We start from the raw sequence: 27,692 nt of genomic DNA on the forward strand, positions 1-27,692 counted from the left end.
ACCGCAATTTCCAATTAGGTGAATTGAGTGTTTGGACGATTCCCCTCCCTTCAGAGGAGAGAGCCTTTCTACCCTTCACTGAATACAAGAACCTTCAGGAATCTCCACCGATCATCCGGGAGCACCAGATGTGGAGGGAGGGCTCCACTTGCATTTGCTACAAAGAGGAAGCAACCTTTTCCTTGAAACCTCAGTGCTTAATGCACATTGAAAAACTTACCTTGAAAACAAATCTTAACTTTATCAAATTGTTTAGAGATCAACATACATTCATACAGGCATTTTTTCGGAAGTGGACATTCTGCCACGCTCAATATAATGTCGTGGGTTAACCTTTCGTAAGTTTTGGGTGTCAGCTGGACATGACTTGTAACCTTATAGATTGCCACTGTAGAGTCATAGGTGTCGACCTCCGTGGACTGGCATGTGATCTCCCAATACAGATTGCCCTCCCCGACCCTTAAGTCATTACAACCTGCACGGCGGCACCCTTATGGCAATACAACCTGCATGGAGGCGTCCTTATGTCATTACAACCTGCACAGAGGCGTCCTTATGTCATTACAACCTGCACGGAGGCGTCCTTATGTCATTACAACCTGCATGGAGGCGTCCTTATGTCATTACAACCTGCATGGAGGCGTCCTTATGTCATTACGACCTGCACAGAGGCATCCCTATCGTCCTACTGGGTGGTTCATTCCCCAACTTGTCTCCTTTCATATCTTTTTAAACTGTACAATCAGTGCTTAATTTGTAAGAAAATAAATGCTAGTGCCCAAATATGTTATTGCACGTCACTGACAAATCAGGGCGGGCAGCTCCCAGCCCACTGACACCACCCATGCCTGCTCCATACAGTGCCAACATCATTGGTTTTAAGGCTGCAAATACCACAGGTTCATTGAGGGTGATGGATGCATGGTGTGATTTACAGATATCAATTGACATGACTGTGTCTTGAAATAATATCAATATTTAAGTGTTTCTTTTAAACACACTATTGTTGATATTTTGCTCTGATTCTATCAGTGGCAAGTGGAACATTTTAACAATATATCAATAGAAAATAAGAGTCAACATGCTTTCCTTCCAGGATAAATTATTTGACAAATCCAAGCAAAATCCTTACTGAACTGATGAACGTGCCTGTCAAACACTGCAGCAAGATCATCTTCCTTGGCTTGGCACTCGTGCTAGGCACTCCTCTTTGATAATGCCCTTTTCACTGACCCTGTCCCTGTGTTGTGGCTGCTGGCTGGTGACTGTCCTGTTGTCGTCAAGACACTTTGCTGGTGATTACAGTAGAGTATTTGCAGCAATGTCAAGCAGGTTCATTGGAGCAGTGCATGGGCATCAAGTTTGTGACTAACAATGAGCAAGCCCAGGGTGAAGAGACCCAGGTTACTGCACACTGTTGTTGTTATATTACTAAGACTGACTGACAGTTAAAATAATAAAGGTGCAAAAAAAACACAATATAATCAAGCTAAGATTCGAAATAAGTGCCGGGGCTCAGAAATAAGTACCGGGGTTGAGCACTTGCAAGGCTTCCCACAAATTAAGCATTGTGTACAACACCAACAAGAGAAACTAGATACTGAGCCAGTTCAAGTCGATTTGGAAATGTGGACCTTTGATTTAAACACAAATGTGTTAACTCAAGAACGGCCCAATTCACACTGTCTCATTTATTATGCAGAATGTCACTGAGGCCGCGAAGCAGAGACGTGGACGACATTGGGTACCAAGTGGGGCCTGGAGCTAATGTAGTAGGGCCCACCTTAAGGGGAGCCCGCAGAGGCAAGGCTGCTTGTTCTGCCCCTGTCTGAATGCGCAGGAGTGCACCAGTGTAATGAGGGAGCGCAAACCAATAAATGGCAGATTGGTGGTTTCTCCCGTGAGAATTTCTTTTAAATTGGGGGTAAAATGGTGCATTTTACAGTACAATTTCTTTGATAAATTAGGTAAAAAGCCACACAGTTTACAATCGATTTTTGTAGTGTCGAATTTGAATAAAAACATTAGATGTCGAGTCACCAACAATGGATCAGAGAATGTTCCAATGCATTTTCACACTACTATATGCCAGTATTATGCATGTGTAATTCTGATACACCTATATATGCCAGTATTACCACATAATAACATACTTATGTGTGCTTTGCCCATAATACCAGTAATGATACTACAGAAAAGGATGCTCATGAGGGCTCTGCCAATATATGCCAGTATTCCCGCATACAAACATACTCCTGTTGGCTTTGCCTTAATTCCAGCAAAGAAAAGCCAAGCCACAGTAAGAAAACGTGTCCTTGCTGGCTACACTAATCCCCCTCCCATATAAGAACCTTCACCATTTTGTATTTGCTCTGTGACATCAAAGTAAAAAAATGTCATGCCCCAGTAAGAAAACATTGCCTTCTGAACTGCACAAATGACCCAACCCCCCATCGAAGAGCACTTATCATGTTGCCTTCGACCTTAACACTATTAAAACAATGCCATGCCACAGTAAAGAAACATGCCATTCCCTCCCGCAGGAAATAACACTCATCATGTTGGCATTGCCCTTAATGAAAGTGCAAAATTCCATGCCATGGTAATACCCAGCCCATCCCTTAGTGGAACCATTCCTCCACCCCAAGACCCCCTTCACATAGTAACACTTAAGTTGGCTTTGATGTGCTTAAAACATCAGTAAAGCACACTAGGACCCTGTCAAAAAATGTTCATGCTCCTGTGCCCATCCGTGGGCCCAAGCCTTGCATGCACACGCACATTCAAACACACGTACACACACACGTGCACACACAGAGATACACACATACACACATACCGACACACACATATATACACACAAAAATATACGTACACACAGATAAACACACACACAGAGATGCACAAACACCCACACACACAAACATATTTAGCTGCACGTTGAGGTCCTACCCTGTCTTTGGCTCCGGCTCGGAGCGTGGTCTGTGTGCTGTGAGGCACAGCATATGTGCCACCCGGCAAACATTCCACTGATTCACCTCAAGGCGCCAATGAATGAGTGATTGATCAGATGGCGGGCAGAGTGAGCGAGCCAGTAAATGGGTGAGTTTGAGAGAGAGATTCAGGGCGGGAAGAGACGTGTGTAGAGCAAAACAGAAAACTAAATTGACTTTATGTGACTCCCGGCTCATTAAGTGGTATTCAGTGGGTAGGTGCGATGAGCTATCAGGTCCTTAACGAAACAGAGGACTATTGACACCACAGATGCTGGTGAGTATCAGGTTCCATAATTAATTAATAAGCCGTGGGGTCCATAGTTTCCAGCATGCGTTTCGGAACGGAAAAAAATATTTCGAATGGCCACCGGGGATGGAAAACGTAGTCCAGAGGCCGTTTTCCCTTTCCATGGTGGCCATCGCGATTGGACGCGCTGGGGACAGAAGTCTTCCCAGCGCGTTCGCTCTCCAAAAAGAAACGAAAGAATGTGAGTGCGGTTGGGAGGGTTGGAGAGGATTGTTTGTGGAGGGGTCTTTGGGCAGGGGGGAGAAAACACTTAACTGAATCCCCGGCGGGGGAGGATGGCAGCCTCCAGCCGTGTGGTGGCTCTGAGCTGGGATTACCCTGTTCTGAGCCTCCTCATTTGCTGAGGGGCTGCCACACCACCGGGGATGTGAAGGAAGCTTAAGCTTCGAGGGATTCTGCTTGGGGTAAAGCCCCGGGGAGAGCCAATCAGATTGCGTGTACCGATCTGATTGTTTCTCGCCGGGTACTAATCTGGGTCGCAGAGATGAAACAGAAGCCGATCTTTGGAATTTCAGTGGTTCCATCCATGAGTTTTATTGCACTGCTGAAGGACTTCAGATAACGTCCTTCATGCATTAGAGACAATGCAAGGGGTCATGAAGATTACTTGAGCATACATTCGACCCCGACATTAATTGCCATATCCGAGTTGACCCCAAGCTTTGGCGTTTGGGATGATCGGCACTCTAAGGATGGTAGGGGAGAGAGTTGGCCATGTCTTTGGTGTGGAAGAACATAACTTCAGTTTTGGTGTCATTGATCATTTGCAAGCTTATGGCTTTTAGCTGTTCTCTAGGGACTGGTATCAATGTTGATGGAAGATACATGGATAAACATGATTTATTTGCCTGAATGCTAGTAAGACATAGAGATTGTCCTCACTGGGACCCCTACTCCCGCTTTCCCACTTTCATTCTAGCCGGCCTCCCTTGGCCCTGCACCCTCACCTACCAATGAGGCAAAAAATCTAGGGGTCATCTTTGACTCCACCCTGTCCTTCTCTTCTCACATCTCAGACATCTCCAAAAAAGTCCCACTACCAACTGCACCTCCTCAGAGACATTCTACCTTTTCTCACTTTCCCCCAGAGGCTCACCACCTCGAGAGGCCTGGTTCTCTCTAGGCTGGACTATTGTAACACCCCCTTTCTCAATCCTCCACTCTACATCCTCTACAACTCATCCAGAACACAACCGTAAGACTTATCCTTGTACTCAAGGCCAGGGACTCTCCCGTGCTGACATCCCCCCACCTGCTCCTCATGGCTGCAAGGATCAAGTTCAAGACCCTCTGCATAATCCACAAGGCTTTCTCTACAACGCTCCATTGATAAATACTCTCCCTCTAGAGTCCTCCACTCGTCCTCCTCCAACTCTTTGCCGGTGAGCCGCTTTCACAAACAGAGAGTTGGGGGTGGATCTTTATCCTCTGCAGGTGCCTCCCTCTGGAACAGCCTCCCTGCCTCTCTCCATCTTGAGCCGGAACACCTTAAATTCTGGAAAATCATCAAGACCTTCCTCTTCTCTTCCTCCTTGTGTCTCCCTCTCCCCTGCTAATCTCTGTTCTCTTTCTTCTCCACCCTCCTTCCTCCTTCTCTTCCCTAACTCAGTTCAGTTTTTGCTGACTAGTTGCCTGGTTCACCTCCAGAGCCTACAGGTCCCAGGCCTCCTCGCCAGTCTTTTGCACTTGCCCCCACACCGCTGCACTGTGATCAGCATTACTGCACTTTCTGCTTACGCTGGATGAGCGGTCAACCTCTCTGCACTTAACCCAGGGTCCTGCTGGACTGGATGTGTTTGTTCCCCACCACCCTCCCTTCCTCGCACCACTGTCTGTATGCCTGCTTGACCTGAAGGTACTAGGACTAGTAAGTTCGTCTGCCCCCCCCCCATTTTTTGTTGTCCCCCCTCCATAGCTTGGTCACAACTGTAACCCTTCATGCACTTGCACTAGGAGAAATGCTGTCAGGCCTAGTATGCTAGTTTTTCTGTTAGATCATTCGAATACTTCAAGGCCTAAAATGACTACTGTGTTCCCTTGTTCCATTCCTGCCTTGCAGTGCTTTGAAGCACTCCACCTGTGTATAAGCGCTGTATCAATAATTACAATTACAATTACAATAAAGCTGCAGACCATTGCTCTAGAAGGATTGGTAGAGCCGCTTGTGGTTACTGGTGTTATTGAGGAGATGGCTCAGGGATGTACCTTGATGAACCGAAGCTGAAACAATTCATCTTTGTATAAACAAGTAGCCTGGCCAATCCCAGTGCGAGGCAGATCCAAAGATTCCACATATGTTTATCTAGAGCCAATGTAGTGCTGTCAGAGCGGGATGCAAGATTTCTTTTCCCTAAAGCCACAAGTCCTACAGTAGCATTCCAAAGTATTTGTTTTATGGGGATTTGATTTTTATTTTGGCCAATATAGGAAGGGTTCCTGCTATGGAGACAGGGGTCCATCATAGTTGAGTGCCTTTTGGGATAAATTGGATCAGGTGTCAGAGACGACAGAGGAAATTGGGTGAAGCAGTGATCCACGACACGATCCTGTCATTAGATGCCAGAGATAAGTTGAGTGTTCTTTATGAGACAGCTGCCTCACCTCCCATCCTATGCATGCAAATGGCTGGGTTTGATCTTGAAAAGCAGGACTTTAGTTTCAGAAGCATTTCTCTTTAGGGAGCTTCTGGCTGCCCACAGGAGCACTGCCCACATTCTGAGTAGGCTTTCTTTATCTTGGACAAATGTAGGGATGTGGCCAGTGTAGTGGCTGTGGTTAGCTGGGACTCCTACTAGGCATTTGAATCCATCTGCTGGGACCTTGGCTGGTATTGTGGAGAATGTAGATGGGCTTCCTTTTCATGGGTTGAGTTAGGCTATTGTGTGAGGGGTCAACATCTAGGGTGAGTGTCAACATCTAGGGTGAGGGTGAATAGGACTGTATCAGCCCTATGGCTGGTACAAAGGGGCACACATCAGAGTGGTCCACTTTCACAAATGATTTTCACACTTGAGATTGAACTCTTAGCAAGGGTGATTCGTAGGAGACATGACGCTGTCGTAGGGGACATGACGCTGTCGTTCTACGCATGGGCTGATGGAATCACACTGGGCCTCATTACGAGTATGGAGGCAGCCATGGAGCTGCCTCCATACCGGGTTCCAGTACCGGGTTCCTCCAATGAGAACTTACCGGGCTATTCCAACCTTGGAGGACCCGGTAAGTCTTCATTGGAAAAACCCATCCCCATTCCCATTTGAGCCCCCATAGGGCTCAATGGAAATGGGGAGGGAGCTAATTAAGGGCCCTTTAATAACAGGCCCGTTATTAGCTCCCTGGTCCCCTCGCGGGACCCACTAAGGACGCCTTGTTTTACCAGGTGTCCTTACCGGGTCCCGCAAAGGGAACCTCGTAATAGGGCGTCCCGTAATGAAGGGTGCCGGTCCCGTACCGGCACCCTTCATTACGTGAGCGCCACACTCGTAATGAGGCCCAGTTTTTCTGCATGCCAATGATGTCTTGCTGTTGGTTTGTGACCTGATAAGTAATCTTGAACGGGTTCTAGACTTGATTAAAGAGTTTGGAAAATTGTGCAGATTGGTAGTCAAGCACACTAAATATGTCACCTGCACAATACCTGAGAATGAGAGTAGTGTGAGTTGATTGAGAGTGGGTTATCAACATAATGTAGAACAAATATTAAGGAAGTCTGACAATTTCTAGGTGACATTCCCAGTCTATTGTGGGGCTTGTGGCACTTGCAAAAATGATAGTGTTACTGTGACTGCTGTATATTTTCCAAGTTATAGTTATGCCTCTACCTGGGGAATACTTTCATAAAATGCATATGATATTGGGAATGTTATTGTGGACGGATGGAAGTCCTAAAGTTGCCTTGAGGACATTGCAGGCCTCGGCAGGGAGAGTGGGGATTGGTACCCCGAATTTTCTGTCACAACACTGAAGCATATCATGGATTGGTTTCTGTATCCACAAGCGGACGCCGGTTACCAGCGTGATTGTCTTTGAGTGTAGACCACTCCAGTTGTTTGATATAATTGGAACCAGGGACAGAGAGCCTGGATTGCTTCCTTTTCCAGGGCCACACTTTTACAATTATGGGGTCAGGCGAAAAGACTCTTGGAACAGAAATGACCTTTTCGGCAACAAATAAGGTTGTCTTCTGGTAGGCTGGGCTATGCTATGGGTGAGTGGAGGGATGCTGCAGTTGACTGGATAGGGTGGTGGTGAGGATTGAAGATGTGTGTGTGTGTGGGGGTTGGGGCTACCCCATATCAGGTGTTCTGAGAATTGCATCCTGGTGTGCTGCATAACTTTTTGGATTATGCCAGATTGTTGGAGGAGGTCTGAAGACTTGGGGAGGGATTTCCGGTGCGCCCTAAAATGCGTGTGAACAATACCGTGCTGAAGCGGCTGGCAGAGGGGGTACGCGCATAACTGAGATCTATGCCGCAGATGTTATGACCAGGAACGATGGCATGGTTCGACCACGGAACAAATGGGCAGATGACCTGGGTGAACCTCTCACTGATCTCGAATGGGACATGGTGTCATTTCATGCGGTCCAAGTTTTCAAGATTTCAGTTGACTCAATATAAATGTGTCATGCAAGCTTTCACTAGGTCTGCTGTGGTTGCTAAAATGGCTCAAAGTCTGGACTCCAGCTGTTGGAGATGTAAGAGAGAGGTTGGGACCCACATTCACATGTGGCGGGTTTGCGATAAGGGGGTAAAACATTCTGGGAACAAGTGATTGATCAACTATCTGAAATCACGGGTGGATGGATTCAAGCAAGAGTCCAGCAATGCATTCTCGGTTTCCTTCCACAAAAGGGGGACGACGAAACGAACGCTTGTTAAAGTGCTCTCCATGGGGTTAATTCAGGCTAATAGAAAAATCACAATGGCGTGGAAGACTCCCGTGGGCCTTCTTTTTGGTGATCAGCGACATCCAGGAGAGGACCAAACTGGGAATGGCTATTGCGCTTTCATCAGAAAGACCAGAGGAGGACACTAGTCACTACAGTATTTGGCATGAGGTATGAGCTCTATTGCATACTCCGTCGGATCTCAGACCTCCTTGAAGATGAGAGGATAGCTCAGGGGCAACAAGCTCGCCTTGGAAATAAGCCGACAAGGAGCACCACAGGTTCGATCCCCAGGTCCGTGCTTAGAAACCTCTGGGTATTAAGCGTATTATAAAGAACCTCTCATATCATATCATGGTGTAAAATACAAATGTGTTATGTGTAATAGAATCCTCTCACTCTCAAGTGTTCGGAATGCGTACGAGTTGAGGTTCTGTGGATTCAGACTACTGGTTTGAAGAAGGTGTCCGCTGAAGGGAGGGACTGGGAGATGCTGTCATACTTTAGAATGTTTATTCATGCAACATGTATAGTTTGGGTTGTACATATGATATCTCTTTTACACATGTGACGCTTTCCTGAAATGAGCTGATATATATATGCAACAAAAAAATATATATGTATTTCTGTGCATTTTTTTTAACATTTGGAGATATACATTCAATGCAGCTTGTTCTAAAGCCACTTAACACAGTTTTTATTTTGCACTTAGTGCATTTCTCACAAAAACTGTGAGGCAAGCACTTGGAGTGCTGAAAATTCATCTGTGAGCTCACTTTTACCATGCCATTGCAGCCATCTAAATTAAATTCAGCAAACATGAAATACATTGTAGATGCTCCAAGGGGGACAATCTCAAAATATTCCCCTTGCTATCCTTCATACTGCACATCTCTTCTATTGCTTGCTTCTGTCGCTATGCTCTTTTTAACATGCTTCGTGCTCATCCCTAGCTCTCATTTTATGCTACTAAACTGCTTCTATTTTTTTTTTTTTCTCGTATTGATGACTGTTCGCTTCTTCACGGCCTTCCTGCCTCACATCTTCTACCAGTCTGATCTGATTATAATTCTCTACTGTCTATTTCACTGCTTCCCTTCGAATTGTGCCTTCTGCAACGTATTCTTTCAATTGTTTTCAGATGTACTCACGGCCTGGCTTCTCCTTAACTTTCTGTGCTAGTCTCGTTCTATCCTCCCTCTTGGACCCTCCGATCATAGAATATGTTCCTCCTCACTGTTTCCAAACCACCATTTGCTTCTTTGGCTTTCTAGTCTTTTGCTCTCTTAGCCCCTAAACACCGGAATTCTATCCCTGTTTCTGTCCATTCTTCTTCATCTCTTTGCATTTTTCAATCCAGACTGACATTTCGTCTTCTGTCCCTGTTTTCCATTTAGTGACTATCTGTTTACTTCCCCCTCTGTCTGCTTTAACTTGTATTTCACTATCATGTAATTGTACTGCTTTTAATATTTTGTAATAGCGCTTTTGGCGAAAGGCATATTATAAATTCTATTTCATTTTGTCGGAAGGTTGCAGAGGATTGGGAATCCGGCGCTTGCAGTGGTGCTACATACAAGGAGGAGCCAATTCATCAAAAAGCGGAGCATGGTAGAGTGTTTGGCCGAGTGTTCGGCTCCAGTGGAGCTCGTTTGGAGCTGCTAGCCTGGTCTGGTCTTTGGATCACTGCATTTTACTTCATTTCACTGGAAACAGTGTAAAACATGGAATGTACACTGCCCGACTCGCTGGTGGAAACTACGCCCATTGGAACCGATATGGCGACCACTAATGAGGAGAGTGCTGCACGAAAATGCCCAAGTTCCGTCATGTCCATTAAATAATATCAATGTGATTGTCAACGCCCAAACAACTTCACCCCTCATGACAGCCATATCTAACGACCTGGCACCTGCCTTACAAGGCTCCATTCCAATGCACACGCACAGCCTAACACCCCTGACTTTGCTCTATACAGACACGATGGATTCCCTCTACGCCAGTCATGGCATGGACGAGCTTGAGCAAAAGACTGTCTCCATCACGTGTGTCGCCCCCCCTATCTCCATATGCAAACTCAGAATCTTTGCATGAAATCCAGCACATGAGTGATACCAAGACTGAACGATGCAATTGCACAACAGACGCAGACATGCTCTGTGTGCCCCCACATCTGACTCCAACATCCGGAGCATCTGCTACCAGTTGCTTGGGCAACGGTATCCCTTGTGACTGACCCAGCGACTGAGCTAGTGCCTGAACCAGTTATGAAGGGCGTAGATTTACACACCAAATCTTCAACTGTATTGCATGTATTGCAACCTTCAACTGAGTCATCAAAAACAAAAATGAACAATGCTCTTCCTACATCGCTTTGCCTTACTCACACTGAGGCAGAAGTACTACAAATAAAGATGCCTGACAAAATCCTCAATTCCGTAATAGCACCGTCAGCCCAAATTAACTCCTTTGTAAGTAACGATGGCATTTTTACCAGTAACAAAACTTCACAACCAAGTGACACTCACATGCACAAACCTAACAGTGAATCATTGCTTGCAGGTGGCAAAATAAAGCAACGGTACATCTTCCCAAGAAAACAACTCTCCATGCCTTACCATCCTCCAGAAAAATTCATATGGAATTCTGGGAGTAACAATAACTGGCGCCTCAGCCAACATGAAAGGCAACAACTAGGTAACAAACGCAATCATCCGACGGGATCTTATGATCCACCCTTTGTAGGGCTTTAGGTTTCTGACTAACAGCTTTTGTATTCTACTTCATCATTAGAAGCTCTTGAAATACAAACAAAGGAATCAACCATAGCTGTTATTGGGAGTACAAAATCCCATAATACAAGTAATCCCAACATCAACTTGAGACAACGAAAGCTGAATCTGTGTGTCACCTCCACTCATCATTGGAAACCTTCTGGGAATCAGAACATATACTCAAACAATTCTGCAAACGAGGGATCTAACAAATTAATACCTGCTAAAGTGACATGTCAGGATGTTATGTTATGTTTTGTTAATTGAACTTGGTAAAGCGCACCTACACCCAAAGGCATCTTGGCGCTGGCTACTGCAGGGGAATTAAAACCAGTGCAGTAATAACACCAAGCAGCTGGCGAAAAGTGAAGTGGTCTTCAGTAGCGCGGAAGGCTAAAGGCAGCTAATTCCAGGCTCTAGCAGCCGCCACCGAGAAGGCACAGCCTTCCATACGAGACAAACGATAGCGGGGGGCACTGAGAAGGCACGCAGATTGGGAGCGCAGCAGACGAGCAGGTGTATAGTGAGTAAACTTTGCTTGGTGATACTCAGCGCCCAAGCCATAGAAGGCACGATGCACCAGGCACATCGATTTAAACAAAATCTGACTGGCTACAGGAAGCCAGTGTAGCTTCTTGAGCAACAGGGAGATGTGGGATCCAAAGGGGGGGGGGGCGGAGTACAGAACGGGCGGAAGCATTTTGTAGCAATTGAAGCCTTTGGGTCAGGTAGCGCGGCTGGGCCAGATAGAGAGAGTTACAATAATCAAGGGTGCTGAGAACCAGGGCCGCCACTACCGGAGCCTGGCATTCAGCAGGAATAAAGGGCAAGACTTTCCGCAAAATGCAAAGTTTAAAATGACCAGCACTACATACAGAAGCGACCTGATTATCGAGAGACAGAGAGGCAGAGATTTTATCACCTAGATTGCGGACCGATTGAACAGGAAGCGGGAGAGGGCCCAGGCTTGATGGCCAGAAATGCATGGTCCAAAAAAGAAGGGGGGAAGAAGTACCCAGCACCAGGACCTCGGTCTTACTGCCATTCAGTTTTAGCCAATTAGTCATCATCCAATGGGCTAGGTCCTCCAAACAGTTCCTGAGATGGGCGGCGGTCTCAGCTTGAGTAAGATCAAGGCGAACGAGGATCTGTGTGTCGTCCGCGTATGAATAATAGCGGAAACCATGTGAATGAATAAGAAGCAGAAGAGATCTAATATAAACATTAAAAAGAATAGGAGAGAGTGCTGAGCCTTGAGGGACACCACAGACAAGTGTAGCCAGCTTAGATTGAAAAGGGGGAAGAGAAATAGACTGAGAGCGATCAGACAAGAACGAAGTGAACCAATCAAGGACCTGGCCAGAAAGACCGGCGTTGGAAAGACGAGAGAGTAAGATGGAGTGGTCGACGGTGTCGAAAGCAGCCGACAGATCCAAAAGTAGGACTGCTCCGACACCACCCTTGTCCACCAAACATACCAGGTCATCAAGTACCGAGTTCAAGACGGATTACGTACCCCTCCTCGGGCGAAAACCAGACTGAAAGGGGTCGAAGAAATTAGAAGACTCAAGAAAGTTAGAAAGAAGAGGAGACATCAAAGCCTCCATCAATTTCATAAGAAAAGGGAGCAGTGAAATAGGACGATAGTTGGACAGTACATCAGGATCGAGGGACGGCTTCTTAAGAAGAGGGACAACCAGGGCGTGTTTAAGGGAGGGAGGAATAAACCCTGTGGAGAAGGAGATATTAACAGCAGTGGTGATATGCTCAATGATGTTAGCAGATATCTCCTTTAAAAGAATAAGGGGTATGGCATTGTTAGGAGCCATGACACAACCCAAAACCAAAAAAAGACATCAACAAAAAGTGTACATGACAACTTAGCTTCTACAGTTACCGCTGAAAACACCTTTAATGTGATTACAGCTATGATTGCGATCATGGCACCATTCATGAAGCTTCATGAACAAATGGCTGCACAATTAAAAGATCATACGACAGTCATAGCCATGATGACCTCAAAATGAATATTTGTAGAAGCATTTATAACTGCCATTCAAAAAGATATGGACATGAGTCAAGCAAAAGTAGCTGACCTCCTTCATTCAATACTTGACCCAGTGATAAAAGAAAAAGAAAACCAACGTCTATCTAGTCGGTTTGAATCCATTGATGCAGAGACCAACACAATCAAGTCAGTTGATCGTATGACGGATCCCTTTGAAATTCCAGAGAACACTTCTTCAATAAAAAACCCATTGCATCAAAATATCACTGGCCAGTTTCTTGGTGGCACCTTGCCATCAGTGGGGGCAGTTGCGATGCCTGACAAAAGTGGATTGTCACAAAGAGAAGAATCAGCCGACATTGCCGCTCCACCTGGCACGAGCACTGTACAAGCCCCACGTGAAAAGTCATCTCAACAACTGTGTTCTATCTTTGTTTAAGGAACTACAACATCCAAACTGAAACCTACAAAAAATCTATTAAAATTCAAACAAGATCATAAGGCAAAAACTAAAACAACTACTTTCAAACAAATGCAAAACAAGGACATAAAAAACCAGAACATGATCGAAGTACCACCAGAGGCCAGCTGAAAGCAATTGGCAGCAAAAATAAGACAAAAAAAGTACCATGGGCCAATGACTATTTAGCCCCTAACGAAGCCCCCACGAACAATCAACCAGACAAGAGCCCCATCAGAATTGACTCGTGATAACATCCAGCATAATGGAAATACGAACTCTGAAGAGCAGAATCCACTAAACAATCAATCACAGTCAAATATTAGTCACGAAAAAAGATTGGGAGCTTGAACAGACTATTGACAAGAACAATACACCGGCAATAGACCTGATAAATCTATTGACCTATTCCATCGACACTAGCACTATGACAAATGAAGATTTGGAAGATGACGAAGAGGCGAATGTGAGTCTTTCTTCAATCTGCATTGACATTGAAGATAGGATACCAGCACCTGATGCTAGACCACGCTGGGAAGGCGTACCTAAAGGCCCACTTCACCTGCATAATGAAAAACCTATAATAAACCTTCAACCTAACAAAGAAGGCTTGAAATCTGATAAATTGAGTTCTGAAATTCAAAAGAACCATCATACTATAGCAGAACGACAGAGAGATCTAGAACAGATCAGAATTAACAACGAGAAGAGGAAAGAGAAAGTGACAATCAATGAGAAAAACCCAATCAACCACACAGAGGGAAAACCTGCTTCCTTCAATCAGAACCCAGGACAAATTAATAGTGAGCCAGATGTAAAAGTGAGCGAAGATACATATCGAATTTTGCCACTCAAATTACCATTTCCTCCAAAAAACAATGATGAGCAAAAATCAGGAAGAAATTTAACCAACTTCAATGACCATGAGGATGGCCTCCTACTAGAAATACTCAACATAGAAGATGATGGATTGATTATGAATCGGCCAATATAATAAGATTATTACATCATATACCATCTCTTCGATCACTAATCTCCAGTGATCTAGCAAGAGTTGAATTTCTTGAAGAGAACTCACTCGATCGAGTGCTAATTTATCCAATGACTCCACTGATCACTCTATCACTAAAGCAAGAAATCTCTCATTTGAGATCTTTAGGCTTTGATCTCACTGAACCGATAATTGCCTATGGCTCACTCAAAACTTTGCACACTGCATCTGAGTCAAATCCAAAACCTGTGCACAAGTCAAACTTCAGACATAACAATAAGTGGTCTTCAAGAACCAATGGGATGGACGAAAGCACAACTGACAGACGTCCACACAGAAATGAGTGGCATGAAAGATCTCGTCAACAACCAGACATCAGATGCAGAAAAAACTAATCATCACAGGCATCCTAATAAGTGGGAAGAAGTAATGTCACCAACATATAGGAGACCAAATCGCCATGAAAGATCAGTAAATAAGCAAGATCAAAGGATGTCAACAAAAGTAACCAAAGAAAACTGGAAGTGGCTTATGGGCCTAGTGGCTGACAAGATCAAGATGCCATAGGACGGGCCTTTATCAGTTTTAAAGCCCCTTACTATCACTTCATGGAACACAAGGGGCTTTACTCATCTGTTCCAAAAAGAAAGTAACCAAATTGAAAATCACAACATATTCTGTCGTCAGGAAACCTGGATGCGAGTCTCCCCCATTGTTGAAGGCTACTCCAGTCATCTAAATTCTGCAGTTAAGGAAGATACGGGCAGGCCAATGTCAGGACTACTCATTCTCATTAATAATCACCTCGACTATACAATAGTGCAAGAGATGAGACCTACCTTCCTAATTCAGATCATGGTGGGTACCCTAAACATCAACAGTACAGAACCTAGGAAAATGCTCATCGTCTTCAATTTATACCGGAATCCAGCATCCATTGCGAGTTTGACCTTTTCAGAACAAATCAAAAAATGGATAGTCCATTATAGACAAAAATGGCTGATCCATGGTTTATCATTTGTGGAGATCTTAACTCAAAATGTTGGGACGAGGACAAAGGACTCGTCATTCTCAACACTGCATCTGCTACACCAGTGGAAAAAAGAGGTTATCAGTGGAACATCACAATGGATGCTAATAAGCTGGATTTACTTAATGGAAATACTGACGGTGATATACCAGCAAATATCAAGAGAAAAGGCCAAAGTGGTGGTCAAATTCTGGACTATACATACATTTCAACTGAATTGATTTCATCAATAAATCGAATGATTGTTCAATCAATGGACAGCAGTGATCATAATTTGCTTTCAGTGAAACTGTTGCCAATTCTCAACAATGCAAATGACACAAATATGACTGCAGTGTAAGTCACGATGGGAAGTAATCGGATCAAGGTTCCACCCTCCAAATTACCATCATTGACCCAAAACGTAAGTAACCTCGTGAGATGTCTGCATTCAACAGGAGAAATGGAACCAGTGAATTACCTTAGTCTGTTCAAAATATTTGAGAAAGAACCAACTTTGACGTCACTAAAGACCACTTTCCATTGGCATGTTTATGATGATCAAATCAAACTTCAGAAAAAACTAAGGAGACAATGGGCCTCATTACAAGTGAGGTGGAACGGGTTAACGGGACCCGCTTAAGGAGGCGGACCCGTTAAACCCATTCCGCCTCATTACAAGCTCCCCTCGCGGGACCCGGTGAGTAACGCCTGGTCACAGGCGTGCTCACCGGGTCCCGCGAGGGGAAGAGAGAGCAAACAACGAGCCGCTCGTAATCGGCCCGTTGTTTGCTCCCTCCCCCATTCCCATTCAGCCCTGTGAGGGCTGAATGGGAATGGTGAAGGTTCGGGCCAGGGTTCCTGGAGGGAGGAATTACCGGGCCCTCCGAACTCGGAATGGGCCGGTAATTCCCCATTCTGGGAACCCGGACCCGATTTTGGCAGCAGCCATGCCGCCAATAGCGGCATGGCTACCACCAACATCTTAATGAGGCCCATTGTCTAAATGAATTGAACCAGGATCACTTCACAGCTGCCATAACAAAGAGGAAAATAATTAATCAATATTACCGTAATTGGTTACAACCGTACAAAAAAACATTACAACGTAATGATGCAAAAAAAATGCTAGACATCATTAAATCCTCAAATACAGCGGAAATGTGGAGACAAATAAATCAGTTGGAGGTAGATCAAAACTCACTGCTGGCGACACCTATTCCTCCGGCCATCTGGGTCTCCGACTATAACTCAACCTTCAATCAGGAGTTAAACAACATGATACTTACAAAAAACAATGAAGAATGGATTCTACTAGACATCTCATTAGAAGCAATTGAATCTGTCATCAAGAACTTGTCAAGATAAAGAGCATTTGGCCCTGATGGCTTAAGCAATATGATCCTCAAAGAAGACCCAGAACAATGGTGCAACTTTCTTTCAATTCTATTCAACCACATTGTGAAAACCCAAAAGATACCAACCTCATGGAAAGAGTCATAATAATACCCATTTACAAGAAGGGCGATCGGGCAGATCCAGCTAACTATCGCCCCATAGCACTACTGGACACTCTGGGTAAGATCTTTGGAACTCTTGTACTAAAATCACTGTGAGCATGGGCCACATCATCTGGTCACATAGACCCATGGCAATCAGATTTTGTGAGAGGAATTGGGACCACACTTAACATCTTTATACTGAATTTGTTGAAAGGTCGCACAGAGAGAAAGAAAGATACGAAAATGTACATTGCATTTATCGATATCATGCAAGCATTTGACAGTATTTCACGTTATCAACTATGGACCAAATTGATTAAATGGGGTTGTCCGTTTTCCATCATAGACCCCATTCGAGACTTCCATCAAAATACCACTCTCCATGTTCGACTGAACAAAACTGGTTTACTAACCATAATCATTCCTCCCACCAAAGGTGTAAAACAAGGGTGTCCAATGGCCTCTGAAATATTCAACCTATTCATCTCAGACATAGACTCTGCAACTGAAGATGTCAGATGCTTTCCTCCATCAATAGCAAACACCAAGGTTGCACGGGTCATGTACGCCGATGATGAGGTCCTCATAGACCAGACTCCAATAAAACAAGGGTGTCCAATGGCCTCTGAAATATTCAACCTATTCATCTCAGACATAGACTCTGCAACTGAAGATGTCAGATGCTTTCCTCCATCAATAGCAAACACCAAGGTTGCACGGGTCATGTACGCCGATGATGAGGTCCTCATAGACCAGACTCCAATAGGTCTTCAGAGACAACTAAATGCTCTACAACTATACCTGGCCAAAAATGGACTCATAATGAACCCAAAGAAATCTGCTATACTGCCTCTCGACGCCCAAAAGGGAGAATTCAAATCGAAGATTATGCAGTGGCCCCTACAAGGAACTAAAATCCCAATAGTTCAATTGTTTGTGAACCTAGGAGTATGCCTAAACTCCAGCTCAATTGACGCTCCTCGATACCAATCACTGTTAAAAAAGCCACAAATCTGACAAGCTTGGGAAAAATCATCCTAAAACGCTATTGTGGATTTAGCTTAATTCCTTTAATTAAGTTCTATGAAACCAAGGTTGTTCCCATCTTGACCTACGGTGCTGAAACATCCTTCAACTTCAAAAGAAAGAACTGGGTTACACTAGAGGGTCGTTTTTGGAAAATCACCATTCGACTTCCCAAAGGCACTCCGATACAGGCAGTGCGAAGGGAGCTGGGCCTAATTTCTCTGCTAGCAATTGTTGAATGGAAAATGCTGTCATTCTACAGGAAATACATAGAAGAAAACCCCAAGGAGTATTCAATTGCTTAAAAAAAGCGTTGACAGAAGGAAAAGATCTCACGCTAATCCATTGGCAAGTCGAACTTGCTAATCACCATAGGAGAACAAATTGACACTCTGATTAAAAATCCTGATAAAGTAAAAAAAAGATCTATTGCTTTGATTGGTTTAGAACAGAGGATGAGTGGCGCACATGTCAAATCTACGGGAAACCCTGGAAGGACAATAAGAAACTGCACACTTTACCTAATTATTTAAGACTGTTTCCTCACTGGTACTTCAGAGACCAGTTCTTCAGATTTTGGCTGAACCTATTCAGAACAAGAGAAACCTCCTGGCCTCAAAATCAATCACACAATCTCCTAACATGCAGATTATGTAAGGAAGATGGGTCCATTGAAAACATGAATCATCTGATGATGGACTTGTCCAGCTCTATTGTCACAAAGAGAAATTCTAATGAGTACTGTTATAAAGAAAAATGGACACAGATCAAAAGACCTATGGTGGAAAATGATGCAATCCAGTGAAAAAACATCAATAACTTTAGCCGTTGTAAAATTCGCAATCGTCATCCAAAAGGAACTAACATCACTCAATGAATCTTGAATTATCTTTTAAAAGAAAACATTTTTTTTTTCATTTCATCATTTCTTGTTAACGAAACTGTGACTAAAGGTTGTCAATTGTATAACCATAAATCACATTAAACAAATTTAAAAAAAAATCAATAAAACCAAAATGAATGATAATATATAATCTAAGAATTGGAAGTTTGGTTAATATGCAAAAGGATATCAATTACGTATACTACATAATTACATTTTTCTAGAAGGAAACAAATATTATAAAGGAGGATAGCACAGGGGCAAGGCGCTGTTCTTAGAAGCAAGACCATGATGAGCAAGAGAGGTTTGAATCCCGAATCTGCGCTTAGAAACCGAACTCAGATGCAGCGCGTTATAAAAATAATAATAGGGTAAATATCTAATTTTAGAAATTGTATTACTAATATGTTATGGAGAGGAGAAGAACCATAGGAAGCACAGTGAAGTAAGGAAATGCTTTTAAATTCCCCTCTGACCAAAGCTGGTTGAAAGCACATGGTACCTACCCAATGTAGCACAGCTGTTTCACTGCATTTGATGAACGGTCGTTCTTCCAAATGTTCTCACAGCACCATTAAGAGGTTGTGTGGTGTTAGTGTATATTTAAACTTAGATTTTATGTAAGGGTGGGTGGGGAGAAGTGGGGGTTTATTGAATGGGGATATGTGGGGCTTGCCAACCTTACAAAATGCCATGGAAGATGTAGTGAAATGCCAATGGCTGACACATATGTGTGGTTTCTCTGATAGTAGAATCCATTTTAGGCCCCTAAATGCCACTTTTGATCAACATGAGCTGTACAGAACACCTGGAGAGTGTTTTCGGTTCAAGTAAAATCCCATAGGTAATCATATGTAAATCCTGCATGCCTCACTTGATCTACAGGAGTTGTATGGAATGCTTTGGTAGTGATTTGGCTATCAGTGAAATGCCCATCCATGCCATACAATGCTGTTATGCCGTGATTAGCATATCAGCAATTGTAAGTGCCAAAAAGCACTTACAACCATACACAAACATTTATTCACTCTAAGTGACTAAGAAGGACAGGAATTGAACCTATTTCGGCACAGACTCAGAAAGACAAAGGGGTGCCATATGACCTTTATTGTTTCACTGCACGCAAGTACAAGACTTGCACCTACAACAGCAGGGACTATATAGGGCAAACTGCAAACGTTTACAGTTTCAGAATATTAGTTAGAAGCTGATTGCATATTGACTTTATTAGCTATATGTGCCTAATGGCTTTATGATTTTGTAATTTCCATTGAACAATGATTAAAGCCTATTTTACGGAATACATTCCCAAATGCTTCACTTAGAGAAATATAAATGCTTGCAGCTTTAAAGCAGGGAGGTGTGCGGATGGGCCTTTAATCACCTTAGCCAAAACAGGCTCACCACTTAAGAAATCAGTACACAGTGGTATATAAAGCAAGTTTATTGTGCAAAGCTCTTGGGGGCTGTTATATGGTGTTGCAAGACCAAACTAACCCAAATCTCAACCATATAACATTACTTGGCATCTTACATTCTTTTTGCAACAATGAAAACACTCCCAGATACTATATTACAATTCAGCCCCCAAATGTAATTAAAGAAAAACCTCTTCAAAGAGATTCCATCTTTTCCCAATTCTTCCATTTTCATTGACCAGTCTTATCTTGATAGTCATCTTCAGATCATATTCAGAACACACCTCTTGTTAGGATTCATCCGTAGTAGGCCATGACGTCAGTACATGGTTAAACATTGAAATTGAATACATAATTAATTACTAGCAATTACTGGCCTACGGCCTTTACCTTTAGGTGGGATTACACATGGTCAACTTACATATTTTAGCAAATAGAGGAAGTCTGGATACACAGGATCTTCTTTGAACTACTGATTGCAGTCTCAATCCCCCAGACTGCTGGCGCGTTTTAAGGCCAACTAATTAATGCGACCGCACCTCCAGAACATACAGCCTCTGATGACCTGTATAAACAATGAACCGTCGTAATACCCTGACTTCAGGCCTAATTTTTATTACCACCAAACAAATAAGCAACTCCATCTAAGGACTTCGAAACAAAGAGCAAGATAACATCTGTTCCCTTGCGGGATTGTTAAATCATAAACCTTGTCCTGTTTTTATGCTGACCTTCTTAATAGGTGACTGATTCTTCTTTCCATTAAGAATGTCCCTGTTACTTACAATTCATGTGCATCAGCTAACAGAGATTAAAATGACTGGCCAACAAGCCAACGTGGGTGACAAGCACACAGGTGAATGGGATCTAACCCTTTAATTTCTATCAATGAACAGATGTGAAAATGACGCAATGTATTTTTGAAAAGTATAGATAGACACTAAATGCCCTGATTTGAGAAAGGTGGCTGACGCCGAAACACGTGTCATCACAAAGGGCACTTTTTCTTTTTTTGTTTTCTTATTTTGTGTGCATTAAACTTCTTATGTACAAAACAAGCTGGCTCAGAACCACTCAAGTGTTTTTTTTTTGGCTAGGACTCCATGGGAATGGGGAAGTGGAAACACCGGCACCATGCTGTAATGGTGCCAGTGTTTCCACGTCCGCCTGCAGGCTGGTGGTGTTAAACCCGCCAGTTTAGACCTGGTGGGAGTGACACCTCCCGCCTGCAGGACTCGGAATCAACCGGTCCGGAAAGAACGGTGGTGGCGGATTAACCACCACCGTTCTTTCTGGACCGGCTGACTAGTAATGAGGCCCTATGTCATGCTTTTCTAACCATGTAACTAAGCAAGCCCTATTGTAACAGCGCCACAATACCCCAGGTCCGCCTATGTGCTTTATAAATGCATAAATAAATAAATATATAAATTAGCAGAGATAGCAGCGAAGCATGCTGGACAGCGACCCCATCAAACCTCTTCAACCCTCTTCTCTGCCATCTCAATAACCCAGAATGGATGCCTTCCCCTTACACATTTCTAGTGCCTCCATAGGTGCCACCAGTTTCACTGCTCGGCAGAGTAATGAGAAGGCAACTGTCTCTTCAGTCTGAACCGGTATTCCCCATCACAAGACCCACGACAGCTGCACCTGTATGCCTCTCACCCGTCTCCTGGTTGATGATCAAAGACCCATCAACAAAAGAAATCCCTTCACTCCCTCCAGGACCTCCCCTTTCACATCTACCCTCTCTTCCTCCTCTGCTTCATACTTGGCATGATTGTGAACAATATCATTTGTTTCACGATGACTGGCTGAGGTGTATTTTGAACTGTGGTAGCTCTCTCTGGCAGTTCCTTCCTTCCTTCCTGCGGCACATGAGGCCGAAAACAACCCACAAATGATACTCACCAGGCCTGATTTCTGATCCCAGCGACCCAACTCAACAAAATCATGGACCCACAAAGAAACGGTGCTGCATGCAAGAGAACCCCCCGATCGTGCTGTCGCTACAATAGGTCTGATAACATGCTGCTTCCATCACCGGATACAACCCTGGGGTCAAACATACAATACCTTCCCCGATAAAGGTAATAGACATTTGAAATTTGCTCAGTATGTCCCTTCTGAAGAGATTTTCTAGGGTGTCCCTACAATATAAAAAAGGGGCAAATACATTTTAATTACCCGCCTTGATATGACGATCTTTAGTATAAGAAACCAACAGGATGGCTCTAGAGAATCCCTGTTTGTCCTTCATTTTGCCTGACAAGGGGAACTCACCTTCCTTGATGCAAGACTTGGTAGCGCATGTGTCAAACATGAAGGAAAACGTTTGGTCACCTACCTGGCCACCTATCCGTGGTTCCTCTTCTGGATTGGTGTTAATGGACAGGACTGGACATATCAGAGATCCTTGTGGCCTGTCCTACTCCTGGTACATATTAGCCCCTGGGTGAGAAAAAGGATTTCCCCGGAAAATCACTTGCTCCAGAGTAGTGCACAACTTTTCCTTGGGGTAAAGGATGCTTATTCCATGTCTGCACTGATGCTTGTGATGGCATGGTCGGTGGGACCCCAAAGGTCTGTGCAGCCCCAGTCGCTGGATTCTGTTCAACCCATGCCTGCTGCTATTGCACAGAGCCTTGGGCATATGACAGGGTCAGGTCCTGCATCTGTTGAACTCCTATGTTAAAGTACTGTGGCTAGTCACAACAATCCCATGAAACGTGTCCCAACCTTCCACATGACCAACACTGAATCACATAAAATCCTCCAAAATTATTTCCTGTTGACCCATTAAACTGGGGACACATTCCTCTGAATCCGCCAAATGCCCCACTTCCCTGTGGAAATCCTCTTGTGTCCCTGAGAAACCCTCTGATTGGCCTTGGACTGGGAACCTGCCCATCCACCCAACCCTGCATCATACACGGTTCACTGTGTCTATGTTACCCACTTTCCCTTGTTGTCCCTCCATAGAATTTGTAATTACTGCCCCTTGTAAACAAATCTTCGCCAATTTCTTCTGAACAAGCTTAGCCTTGGCATTTTGTGTCTGCTCCCCATCTCTCTCTTGCTGGACTTCTTTGGGATGTCCCTTCTTCTGCATGTGGCAAAAAAATCACCACATTCTTGTCCCATGCTTCTCCCTTTTCTGTCCTCCACATCTCCTTAATGAACTGGCTGTGTGCGGCAGGATCATCATCCAATTTCATTGTCTTAGCTAATTGTTATCAGGCGCATCGGGAAAACAAATCCGCAAGGCCCCCCATATCTGTGCCCTAAGATTATTAAAAGCTGCTTCATCATGGGTATTTGTATCCAACTGAACTCCTGAATAACCCGATCCCCTTCAAAAGCTCATCTGACCGATCCCCTATTAGGGATGTGAATAAGCTCTTCATGTCCCTTATGGCCAACATGACACCGGCCGTATGCTTCTATAATGCATAAATTCACTTCCCTGCCCCTGCAGTGAGAAAAGGGAGTGTCTTTATCAAGTTACTCCAGTCCATGTTACTCCATGTCCCCTTGTCTCCCCTGCCCCCGCCAGTGTCTCCATATCTCCCCTGCCCCCGCCAGTGTCCCCTTGTCTCCACTGCCCCCACCAGTGTCCCCATGTCTTCCTCCTCCTTTTATTTTTTTCTTCTCTCTTCCCTTCTGCCCCTTGCGACTGCTCTCTTCCCTCTCTCCCCTTTCCTGCCCTTTTTCCTGCCCTTACGCCCCCCCCTCACCTCCTTCTCTCCTCCCTATCCACTTCCCTCTCCCTCCCCTCCCTTACCGCTGTCTGTCATTTTCTGGCACTCCCCCAATTGCTGTCAGGCATAGTAATTTGTAGCCGCCTGTCTTTGCAGCCGTCTCCCCCACTCTCCCCCCCTTTACCTCTATACTTCTCTTAAGCACTTACTCTTATCACTGCTCCCTTGACCACTGATAATATCTCATCTAACCCCCTTTTCCCATCTGTTCTCTCGTCCCCCTCCCGCCTCAGCACTATCTTGACAGTCACCGACCTTCAACTGATAGTCACTTGTTTTGTTCCTCTCCTCACCCCTTCTCTCCTCTCCCCTAACCCAACCTCCTTCCCCCTCCTCTGGTCTCTCTTGCACTGCAACAATTGTCATCAGGCATAGTAATGCTACTGTTAGTTTTGTCTCCCCTCTTCCCCCCTCTCTTCTCCCTTATTGTTCTATGCACTTGTACTATCTGTTATGATTTGATAGTACATTTTTCACATTCTGTATTATTTCAAGGACTTGTAAGAATGTATTTCTATTTCTCCCATGTTCCCTCCCTTCTTGAAACACTTTGAAACACAATGTTCATTTGTATAGACGCTATACAAATAAACAATCAATCAATCAATCATGTGTGACCATGGGGCATAATGGGCCTGGGATTGTTTATTGATTTTCCTGATACTGAATGAGAGGAATTAGGTTGAGTTTAGCATTGTGGATTCTGGTTTTGTCCTGATGTATAATTAGGGGTCTTTGTGGGGATTGTGTAGCTTTCAGTGTGCTAATGGTCAGACGAGAGCAGTGTCATCTTTTCTGTTGCTAAGTTTGTTTATATATTGTTGAAACTGCAGCTTGTCATAACAGTGATGTGTGATGCAAGGATTTAGGCCATCTAAAAGTGTGCAAACTTAGCATCACTGCAGACACAGCGCAGCATAACACAGACTATTTTTCACCCTTAATCGGAAGATCCAGATAGATTTTAAAATATATTTGATTCTAGATTTAATTATTTTCAATAGTTTTTTAAAAGCCAAATATATTTCATGCGTTGCACCTATATGCAACAAGCACACATGTTTTAAAGGAAGTGAAGCTCGCTTGCAAACAGCTGGGTTAATGTTTGGTATTTCTGAAGCCCATGCATTGCTGATCATGATTTTTAGTGAGAATGGATTAAAATGTTGAGATCCTGCTTGGATATAACTCAGCATTTGGATTCATTGTTTTATTGTGGTGATTCAAGAACACACGAGTAAATATATTTAAATGAACACCTTACAAATATAAACCAATGTGTTATTCTTGTAACTAAATGTCCAGTGGCTGCTCCAAGAGAGTGAAAACGAATATTATCTTTTGTTATCAAAATTCCTGGAATTAACAGTATATTCATAACCGGCTGATTGTAAACACACCCACAGAATCATGTGTAGGTGAGACCAGGGCATATTAAGATGCCTGGGTTAAGTACAAGTAGATGATGGCAATGAATCTCTGACTCAATCCTTTCTATTTTATTGACAATGGATTAGCAAAACTTTACATGTAACCCTGCATGGGCCTCTCTCAAACTAAAGACTTCAGAGAGGTAACAGAGGCTGAATGTCAAAATGGAAACCCCCCAGTGAATTTATTTTTTGTGCTCTTCACCCTGAGGAGAGTCCCTTTTTTTGTGGCAAAGGGTCAGTAGGTCCCTGGGGTTAAAATACATGTCATGGCACTCTCTGCAGGTGACCCACACACAAGGCCCACTGGGTACATGTGCAACTGGGCTCTCTGGTATTGATTCATTGGGTCCACGGGTTTGGATTCAATTGTGCCCTCTGTGGTTGAATAATTGTGGCCCTATAAACTCATAGGAGAGTCGTATTTATTTAAATAGCATATCTGTCTCTATCAGCAGCTAAAAAGGTCTAATCGGAGGTACTTAGGTCTAAAGAGATAAAAACACACTCTCAATTAAGGGAATAAGAGCAAATGTTTGAGCGAGAGAGACTACGCCTATAATATAATTAAAAAAAAGATTCAGGTCAAAAGATCAATAATAACATTAATAGATAAAACGGCTTCCCTGCACAGTGAATTTACACCTAACAGTGTATTTTGTCTCGCTCAACGCATGGCTCATTGCAGAGGGGGTTGTCCAGTCAAATATACAATTTACATTATCAATGACTACTTTCTACACGCATGATTAGTCCAGTGACCAGATTCTCACCTATTTAAAAATGCCTGGTGAGAAACACCAAAAAATAGACTTGAAACCATAGTCCTCAGAGCAGATTTTAACACAGTGGGCCACATTACGACCCTGCCGGTCCGGAAAGAACGGTGGCAGTAAAAACACTGCCACCGTTCTTTCCGGACTGGCTGATTCAGGATTCTTACCTCTGGGGCCCTGCAGGAGTGCCTGGTCCGTTCTGTCGACGGATACCAGTCCGGTCTGTGCACACCTCCGATGTTGCCCAAAACACTCCCTCCCCTCTGCTCACTGCAGGTTCCAAACACCCAGCGGTCAGAGAGGCAGGAGTGATCTGGAAGGCTTGATCCTGTTTGCGTTGCACCTCCAGGCGTCTCGCCAATGTCTTTCCATTTATTAGTGATGCTGTGGCCCAGTTTTCTCCACTGAGGCTCTTACAGTTCAATTCTAATTGCTCCAGTTCCTTCACTGAAGCAAGGTGGAGGATTAGTTGCCCGCTAGGCCCGTGGAATGTCCAGTCCAGCTGCGACCTCCACTATCCACCCTTCCCGTGTGGGTAATTGTTCCAAAATGTTAATGTGTTTCTGCTTCTTTTCCCCGCCAGGTACAGTGTCTGTGGGTCAACACGAAGATTGCAGCACCGTATTCCAGAGCCCAGCAAACTTGGTAAGTAAAGCGCGGGTGGTGGGTGGGATAAGAACAGTTGCAACGATCCCCGCTTACCATTATGTCTTTCTCCTGTCTTTTTCAGATGTTGCGGTGCGCAAGGAACGAGGTGCGAGAAGACTCCAGCGGATGGTAAAGGGAAACAGAGCCGGAAGAAGTCTTGCAACCTGCACACTTTTCCGGTGCGTATTTTCAAAGGGTCTTGCCTCGCGCCGTGTAAGTATGTACTGTTCTGATCTTGACACGAAGTGCAGAGCTGGGATGTCTTGACATGAAGTGTAGAGCTGGTTCAGGATGTCTTGACACGAAGTGCAGAGCTGGTTGAGGGTTTCTTCACATGAAATGCTGAACACAAGGAGCTCCGGGACTGTCAAGCGTCACGCTGGCAGCCGGAGAAAATGCTAAGCACTGGGTGTGGCCCAGGGCGTGGTTTATATAGCCCTGGGCCCACCCAGAACCACTAGACCATCAGGGAAGCTTGTATTATGGCCCTCTAGTGGCCATGTTGAAACTAATTAAAGAATCCGGTTCTGGGGGCCATGTTGGAGGGGGCTACACAGTTAACAGCCTGGATTGGCGCCAAACAGCTAGCTTCCCGGCCCAGGTTCCTCCTCGAGTTTTGGAATTGGTCCGTATCGTGACACCACTAGGTCTGACCTTGCGGGACTAACGCCACCCGCCTGCAGGCGCAAATGGAAACACCGGCTCCGTCATAGACGGAACCAGTGTTTCCATTGTCCCCATCCCCATGGAGTCCCTAATGCCCCGGTGATTCCGGGAATCACGGAGGCGGAATGGTAATACGGATCCGGCGG

This window comes from Ambystoma mexicanum, chromosome 1p (assembly GCF_040938575.1).
Source record: "Ambystoma mexicanum isolate Mex_15411 chromosome 1p, UKY_AmexF1_1, whole genome shotgun sequence".
In the NCBI taxonomy this organism is placed as follows: Eukaryota; Metazoa; Chordata; class Amphibia; order Caudata; family Ambystomatidae; genus Ambystoma; species Ambystoma mexicanum.